Source organism: Cibotium barometz, chromosome 47, assembly GCF_041138505.1.
Source record: "Cibotium barometz isolate CiBa-2024 chromosome 47, ASM4113850v1, whole genome shotgun sequence".
Lineage (NCBI taxonomy): Eukaryota > Viridiplantae > Streptophyta > Polypodiopsida > Cyatheales > Cibotiaceae > Cibotium > Cibotium barometz.
In genome coordinates, this window is record NC_141092.1 from 38,489,272 (window position 1) to 38,499,009 (window position 9,738).

Sequence of the window (9,738 nt, forward strand, 5' to 3'; positions counted from 1 at the left end):
AACATTTTGGCTTTTAGAGAACATGGCTAATTTCAACTCACGAATCCCAGCATCCAGCTTAAATAACCTGCCTTCTTTCTTGCCTTTGGCAATGACTCTACATCCATTTTTGAAATCCTCAACAAAGCAACCATGCTCGTTGAAACGAACCTGTAAACCCTGTTCCACCATTTGACCAAACTTTTTGTAATAGAAGGCACATACAAGACATCTGCCATAGACTTTGTTTCACCATTGTGCATAACCAATGGTACACTTCCAACATGTGTGATAGCATGTTGGGTATCATCTCGTGTCTCCACATAGCCTTTCACATCCATAGGCTTCATATGCTCAAACCATTCGCCATGACAAGTCATATGGTTTGATGCTCCAGAGTCCATATACCAAGTGTCATCACTTTCAGCATTTGTCATCATACATCCCACAACATGTTTCATGGCAAACAAGTGATTTGCACTGCCATCATTATTGCTTGATGCATAATTTCCACCATGTTGTGCATAATGTCCATCATGTTGTGCTCTACCTCCTCTCAAATCATTTTGTTTGCGAAAACAATCACGTGCCATATGACCAAATTTCCCACAGTAATGGCATTCCACATTTTGCATAGATAATTGTTGGCCTTGCCAATGTCCTCTACCGCGAGGATTACCTCTGTCTCTCTGAGGGATATATCCACGACCACCTCTAGCACCATATGTAGGCTGAAAATTCTGTTGTGGTGACCTATCCTGCCATCCACGACCATTACCACGGCCACGTGATGCAAATCTCCCCCTGCCTCTAGATCCCCTTTGTGAATAGAAAGCCTGATTTCTGCCATTATCATCATGGCTAGTAGATGCATCATGAAAGGAGTCACTGAGTTTGATTTCCTCAACAAGCAAGAGTGAAACCAACGCATCAAAATCTGGTAAACTTGTACTCCAAACCGAGATGGATGTATGAAAAGACTTATACTCCTTGCCAAGATCACGCAAGGTAATGTCTACCAAATCATGGGGGCATTATTGTTGTTGCCAATGCATCTGCAGACTTCTTTATCTCTTGTACATAATCATGGATGCTCCTTCCTTTCCGTTTCACATTATGAATCTTTTATCTCAACTGAGACTTGCGAGCACTAGTGTCTGTATCAAACAGCTTTACCAATGTATCCCATGCATCCTTGGGATTCTCAACATCATGTATATGTATGAGTATAGCATCCGAGATACATATAGACAGATAATGCAAAACTTTGTATGCTCTTTCTGACCATTGCTTGTGAGCTATAACCTATTGCTATGTAGGTTGTCAAGGTAGTTATGGCTCTGGCTTCGCACTTGTAATAAGCTTCCAAAAACCTTTTCCTTTCAGAAAGCTTTTGATTGTGTACTTCCATGCCTGGAAGTTCTTCCTATCCAAATTTTCACCCACAATTTGTACTGGATTGTCTAACATTTTTGCTCAATGCAAATGCACCTTCCGCACACGTCCAAATCTGTAAACGAGCCTTCCTCAGCTCAACCACACTCTAATAAGTGTTCGAGATACTCCAAAGTACTCAACAAACTTCACTTTTGATGTAGAAAATCAAACTGATTGCATCCAAAAATGAACTGGCATACGCAGTCCAAGGTACCTTGTTTTGATGTAGAAAATCAAAACTGATTGCATCCAAAAATGAACTAGCATACGCAGTCCAATGTACCCTATTTTGGTGCACTTTCCAAGGCTTCAAATTACAATGTAGTGGTTCAATCAAGTGTGGATAACTTGCATTGACACATAAACAAGCTCAATGTTGCATATATCAACACCAACCAAGGTGCATACATACAAGTTTTGTCAAACCCCCTTCTCTGTTTTGAGAAAAACCAGTAAAAACCAGTAGTAGAATTGCTCTAATTCCTTTGATTCTTGTCCAAATTGAGAAAACATGCATTCATTAGCTTAGCATTGATGTCTACTAGCTCCATGTAAAAGGAATTAGACCAGATGAGAGAGTAATTAGCCGATTAATCACACTCTGTTTCACTAATCACAGTAGACAACCTGTTTAATCAGCTCATTTCCAGCTCCATAATTCATTTCCAGCTCCATAATTCATAATTGCTCCAACCAATCATATAGAAACCTCCTTGGGTTCTTATATTACACAATTGCTAAGCAAAATTTGGGTTTAATCAACCACACAAGTGGAATTTGGCCTCCACTTATCAAAAGTATGAGAAAAGTACTCTATTTTCTCTATATGATCTACACCGCCTACTGTAGAGGTGAATTGAGAGCTTTGTAGTAGTAATTGAGAGCATATATAGTTTCCTAACACTCCAAGGCATGTGTAAAACCCATCAATTGTCTGATTTTTGCAAAAAACTAGCTCTAATTTCATAAAAAATTGACCTCTCTTCTCTGTTTTGTGAGAGCTTCAAAAATAGTAATTTTTCAATCACTCAAATGCATCATACTTGCTCCAAATTCATTGTAGGGCTTGCACATGAGTTGCCAATACATTCCCATTTGCCAGATACATGTTTCTTTGTCAGATTTGCATCCATTTTCACAATACATCACCGCTTCCAAGCTCCAATGGAAAGCTTGCAAAAAACCAAAATTTTCTTTTGCTTTGGGCAACCATAATTTGCCTTGTTTGTGCTTGAATCACCTGCAATTCGCTCAAGGGTGTTTACTAGTCCTTACCCGGTAGGCCAAGCTCTCAAATCTGATAGAAATCGGTGTGCTCCAAGCTTCATATCATCAATGGGAAGCTTCACAGCTTTTCTTCATAGCTTCTTCTCCCTCTTCTCTCACTCACTCATAAACCCTAATAGGGAGCACCAGGCTCTGATACCATGATGAAAAATAGGTAGAGGGAGAGGAGACACACACAGAGGAGCAAACCCTAATGTATATTGGAAACCCTAACCATAGAGGGAAGCCATCTCCCATCTCACACAATGCATAAAGCCATAATCCATAATACACAACACACACTATGTGTTGTGTCCACACTCAGCTAACCCTAGCTAATGTCCACACACACTATGACCAGCTAGACATGGTCATTTATGTCTCACACATGCTGCTACCTAACATGCCAGCACATAGCACAGCTGGCACAAGCTGACATCGAGCTTGAATCTCAACAGAGAATAGAAGTGATGAGAATGCGAGGTAAATAGATGTGATGAGATGGGATGCAAATCAGATAGATGGGAAAGAATGGATGGATGGATGTGATGAGATGTGATGAGATGGGATGCAAATCAGATAGATGGGAAAGAATGGATGGATAGCTGTGATGAGATGGGATGCAAATCAAATAGATGGGAAAGAATGGATGGATGGATGTGATGAGAATAGAAGTGATGAGAATGAAAGGTAAATAGATGTGATGATATGTGATGCGAATCAAATAGATGGGAATGAATGGATGGATGGATGTGATGATAATAGGAGTGACGAGAATGTGAGGTGAATAGATGTGATGAGATGTGATGAGAATAGGAGTGATGAGAATGTGAGGTGAATAGATATGATGAGATGTAATGCGAATCAGATAGATGGGAAAGAATGGATGGATGTGAATAGAAGTGAATGGATGGATGGATGTGAATAGAAGTGAATGGATGGATGTGATGAGAATAGGAGTGACGAGAATGTGAGGTGAATAGATGTGATGAAATGTAATGCGAATCAGATAGATGGGAAAGAATGGATGGATGGATGGATGTGATGAGAATAGAAGTGATGTGATGATATGTGATGCGAATCAGATAGATGGGAAAGAATGGATGGATGGATGGATGTGATGAGAATAGAAGTGACATGATGATATGTGATGCGAATCAAATAAATGTGAATGAATAGATGAGATCTGATGCAAATAGAAGTTACGTGATGATATGTGATGTGAATCAGATAAATGTGAATGAATAGATGAGATGTGATGTCATGTGAATTAGAATGTAAATGAATGAATGTGATAACATGTCAATTGGGATGTAAATGAACGATAAGGGACGTGAATGAATGTGTTAGCATGTGAATTGGGATGTGAATGAATGAGATGTGATGCGAAATGGATGTGATAAGATGCGATGTAAACTAGATAGATGCTAATGTATGTGAAGTGATAAGATGTATGGGTAGATGCAAGTAGATGTGGTCTGATGAGATAAATGAGGAAATAAGTGATGAGATAGAAAAAGATGTGATTAGATGAGAATGGGAATACTTATGAAATGGATGTATGGATGATTTGGATTGATGTGTGGGTAATGTGGATTGATGTGAATGGATGTATGGATGATGTGGATTGATGTGTGGATAAGGTGGATTGATGTGGATGGATGTATGGATGATGTGGATTGATGTAGATGGATGAGTGGATAATGTGGATTGATGTGGATGATGTGGATGGATGTATGGATGATCTGGATTGATGTTTGGATAATGTGGATTGATGTGGATGGATGTATGGATGATGTGGATTGACATGTGGATTGACGTGAATGGATGTATGGATGATGTGGATTGATGTGTGGATAATATGGATTGATGTGGATGGGTGTATGGATGATGTGGATTGGTGTGGATGATGTGGATGGATGTATGGATGATGTGGATTGATGTGTGGATGATGCAATTAGATGTGATTTGATGTGGGAATGATATGATGTGATAGGGATCGATGAAAAAAAATTTGTGGGAAGATGAGAAAAGATGGGGACTAATGTGAAAGGATGTGGAGTGATGAGAAAAAATGGAAATATTACTGGAACTGTATTTATATGTGAAATCTGTTTTTTAATGACTGTTCTATGTCAAGAATGCTGGGGTAGCATTCTTGATGGTCTTGTGAATGAGGTCGTGTGGAGACCTATCTATTAAAGTTGCATTTGCTGATGGAGAGTAAACGGAGGACGTCTCGTGTAGCAAGGTTGCCTCGATTTGATTTAAATGGTGAGCTCCCGGTACAGTGGGTGAGGAACCAGCGAAACGGCCTATGAGTGAAGCGCTAGGTGACTTGTGAAGGATCCTAGAGGGTGCTCACCATACGGTGCTCGCGCTCTGGGTCGCCAAAGATACCCACATGTACGTCGGGGAAGATATTGGAACAAGGAGTAGGAGTTGTTTTCTGAATTCGGGCATGGATCTAGTTGGTTGACCTTACTGGTCCTCAACAGATGAGTCCATGGCTCTTTTATATGGATCCATTGGTTGATCTTGCTGATCTTCAACGGAGATTCCATTTTGATATGTGAATACTATGAGCTAGGAACTATCGAAAAGACCCCTGATGAGTGAACAGGTGGTGTGAGCGTTTTGGTTGCGAATGATGCCATAGGTACACCGATGAAGAAGGAATGATTGGAAATAAGGATTCAACCAGAGATTTTGAGGATTGTGATTAGTGACACAATGATTTCATTAAATGATTGTTTTAAAGATAGTTGATGCTGAGAAAAAGGCAATTTCATATTGGGTGTGTAAGTGGTGTGACTAGCTTGAAGTGTGCATGAATATCTGGCTAGGGGGCTTGGGAACTCTTTTCCCTGGTACCCGGGACAAAACCTAACCAAATTCTTAATTGCATCCCATCACTACAGTGGTTGGGCAGTTGGCTAACCCACGGGGCTAGATGGGGTTAGGCTAGACTGATGGATCCTTAAATTGAGACTCAATTCTGTTCTAGTTCGATAGATGAAGTAAATCCCGGACAAAAATTATTCTATGGAAAAGAATCAACGGCTGTGCCTCTCAATGAGGAAAAAGCATCGGTCTCTATTATGCAAGTACAATCTTTTCCCTGATCTGATTATGGGACTTACGGGTTCGGTCAGATCAGTTCAGTTAGTTAAGGCTTTTGACTACATTAGAGAAAAGTTATCCTAAAGGAATCGCCCGTGCTTTCCGGGCAAGGGAAGTTTTTTCGGGTTTGGTTTTGAAAGAACCGGTTGTTATTTATTTCAAAAGAGTTACTATCATTAATTTTGATTTTATGCATAGAAAGATGCATAAAGAAATTTATTTTTATTTCAAAAGTGTTATTCTCCTAAAAATTGAATTTATGCAACATAAATCGATGCATAAACAGATTTTTATAAAAGTGTTATTTCCCACTGAAGTTGTTCTTATGCATAAGTAGTTGCGTAAAGAATCTTTATATCAAAAATAAGAATTCTCTTACATTCTATAAATAGATGTGATAAGATGTGATATGAATCAGATAGATGAGAATGAATATAGGATGGATGTGATGAAAATATGAGTGATGAGAATGAAAGGTAAAAAGATGTGATGATATGTGATGCGAATCAGATAGATGGGAACGAATGGATGGATGTGATGAGAATAGAAGTGATAAGAATGAGAGGCAAATAGATGTGATATGAATCAGATAGAAAAGAATGAATAGAGGATGGATGTGATGAGAATGAAAGGTAAATAGATGTGATGATATGTGATGCGAATCAGATAGATTGGCATTAGAAGAATTCGGAGCTCATTTTGGGGCCTTTTAGGGTTTGGAGAAAATGTCTCGCAACCAATCAGGAGAAGGCCAACGTAACGTAGAAAATCCACAAACAAAGAGTGAAAAATAGAAAATAGAACAGTACTTTATGGTGGAAGAAGCGTGCAAGACGAATAGGAGATTTGTTTTTTATTCTCTTCTCCAGCATGTCTCTATCATGAGATTTTAGTCCATCTTTGAGCGTAAGAGTCTGTTTGAAACTTCTCGCTCGTGACAATCCAATTTCCTTTCTTCTCAGACTTTTGAGGGACTATTCCATCTTCGATAATCATCTCTCCTTGCCATAGCTTTGTTGTAATTTGCTCTCTTCAACATTTCACCTATTGTGGATATCTTTTTGTTCTTTCTTTTAAGTCGATTTGCATTACTTAGAATGTTTTTTTATTTAAAATCTAACATCATACTATCTTTCTTTTGTGTTGGTTTCTATTAGGGGTGTGTTAGATTCGTAGCCTGAGATGGCACCCAGAAACAATGGACGCAGCATTAGAAAACGTTCGGTGGGTTTAGATGGTGAAGACTTTGTTGATGTACGAAACATATCTTTGCCACGAAGGCCTATCACACAGATTTCAAGCAGCTTGGGTACTAATGCAACCCAAGAGGATCAGGAAGAAGAGCAAAAAGCAACAATCAACGAGTACTTTCCTGACATCCTAGAAAGGCAGAGTAAAAGGTTTTAGAGTGAAAGAAGGCAGAAGATGTGTAAAAGAGATTCTGGTGCAGCATGTTTATATGCATCAAGAACTTCAATTGCAAGAATATCCAGCTTATCTTCCACATCATAGAACAAATTGTAAACACATAATATAACTTAAATTATTTTCAAGGCACAATTGTTTCTCTCTTTATAACTAAGATGATCTTTCTGAATGTTTCAGATCTATATCCTTCATCATAGGAGGAGTGGCAACCAGTGGAATGCATTTTAGGATTCTTCAATGTCGTACATGGCACGATAGGAGAGCTACAGTACAAAGGATCTGTAAGAGACTTGGCTAAAGCGGGTATTTTTTCTATGATCACTTCTGCCAGCTATTGGACCATGCTCATTCTTATGGCATATTGCAAAGGCAAGATTTTTTGGAATGGAATATAATAGACTGGCCTGTTCCCGATGGAAGTATAATAGAGGCATATAGAGCCAAACTATATGCAGAAGTGCAGCATTCATTGAAACCAAATATTGCAACAACAAGAATAGTCAAAATCATAGTTTTTATGCCTGTCAATGTTTTCATAGATTTTCAAGAATATTCAATCATGTTGGAACTATATATATAGATGTTGGAACTATATATATAGATGTGCTCTATATATAGATGGGTCTCCTCTATATATGCTAAATCTCTCGTGTGTATTGGACACACCTTTGGGGATGCATATGACGTGTCTCTCTCGTGTCTCTCTCTCTCTCACGTTGGTTTAACATGGTATCAGAGCTATGGTTCTACCTGAACCTAGAGATCTCTACAGGTCAAAGTCTATCGGAGAGGTTTGTGTGACTCTTGTCTCCATACGAAGGAATTCTACGTTTCTGGTTTGAAGAAATAAAAAGCAAGGCGGGAGAGACGCAAACATGTTAGGTCTCACAACGTAGCATGGCACACCAAACAGGGCACCAACGAGCATCATACCTACCTGTTGCGCAGCCTGACGATGCTGCTGTTGCGTAGGCTGACGTGACGATTCGGCCTCAGCGTGACGATTCATCTTGTTGGACGTCCGCGTGACGATTCGGGCTCTACTGCTATTGCATAGGTTGACGATGCTATTGGTGCTTTTTCTTTCCTCAGCGGCGTGACGATTCATCTTGTTGGACGTCCGCGTGTGACGATTCGGTTGCGCAGGCTGACGTGACGATTCGGGCTGACGATGCTGCTGTTGCGCAGGGCTGACGATGCTACTGTTGCGCAGGCTGCTCTCTGTCCGCGTTCCACGTGTGCTTCTTTGGCTAGTGGAGAAGCTAAGAGCTTGTGGCTGCGGGAGGTTGTCGGTTTCCAATAAAAATAAAGAATTAAAGGATACTGTGGTTGGACTATCCCGTTTCGTGCGTGCAGCTGAGTAGATGCTCCGGGTTATGCTCTCCAGGAGCTCCAATAAAGACAAAGAATTAGAGGATGCAGTAGCCCTAGCAAACACATCTACGGATATGGAAAGAAAACGTGCTCCGGGTTATGCAATTCGTCTCAAGGCCAACCTCACAAGAGCACACGCCAGACTTGAAATTGTCATAGGGTTTCTACTCTCATCATAGCTTTGAGAGCCCTTCTGCCACCATCGCTGGTGTGCAGGTGAAGGTTTTTGTGCAAACGGGTCCCTATTCGATCGATGGACTGAATTTTTCTTGTCTACAACTACTCGATCATGCCATCTCAGTGCGGACAAGGTCTTGAAAGCACAAATTTTACAAAGACAACAGGGATGATGCTTTCTTCATGAACGTGTTGTTATCCTCAGCACCATGGATTTCCACCGTTATCTTCAGGTTTGTCATGCCTTCTGTTTCCATTGCTATTCTCTTGTTCTGTAAGAAAGAATATTTCCTACTTCATCACTTTCATGTTTCTGCACTTGCTTGCATGTGCATCTATGTGCGTGATGATGCACACGGGTCAGCACAAGTTCAATAGTGTGCATGATTGGGTAACCCCTATGCGAGGGGTCTTTAGTATCTTATGCAGAAAGGCAAGTTTGTGGACTAGCTTTGAGTCTGATTCTCCAGAAAGGCAAGTTTGTGGACTAGGACAACCATGTAACACGACTTGGATAATCTATATTGGTTAATCATGTTTCCATGGATTGTATCCATGATGCCATGGTGTTGTTCCGTGATGATGGTTATATGTTTCATAGATGATGGTTGACTACGTTTCCATGGATTGTATCCATGATGCCATGGTGTTGATCCATGATGATGGTTACATGTTTCGTAGATGATGGTTGACTACGTTTCCATGGATTGCATCCATGATGCCATGGTGTTGTTCCGTGATGATGGTTACATGTTTCGTGAATGATGGTTGACTATGTTTCCATGGATTGTATCCATGATGCCATGGTGTTGTTCCGTGATGATGGTTACATGTTTCATGAATGATGGTTGACTATGTTTCCATGGATTCAACGTGAATGATGGTTGACTATGTTTCCATGGATTGTATCCATGATGCCATGGTGTTTTTCCGTGGATGATGGTTACATGTTTC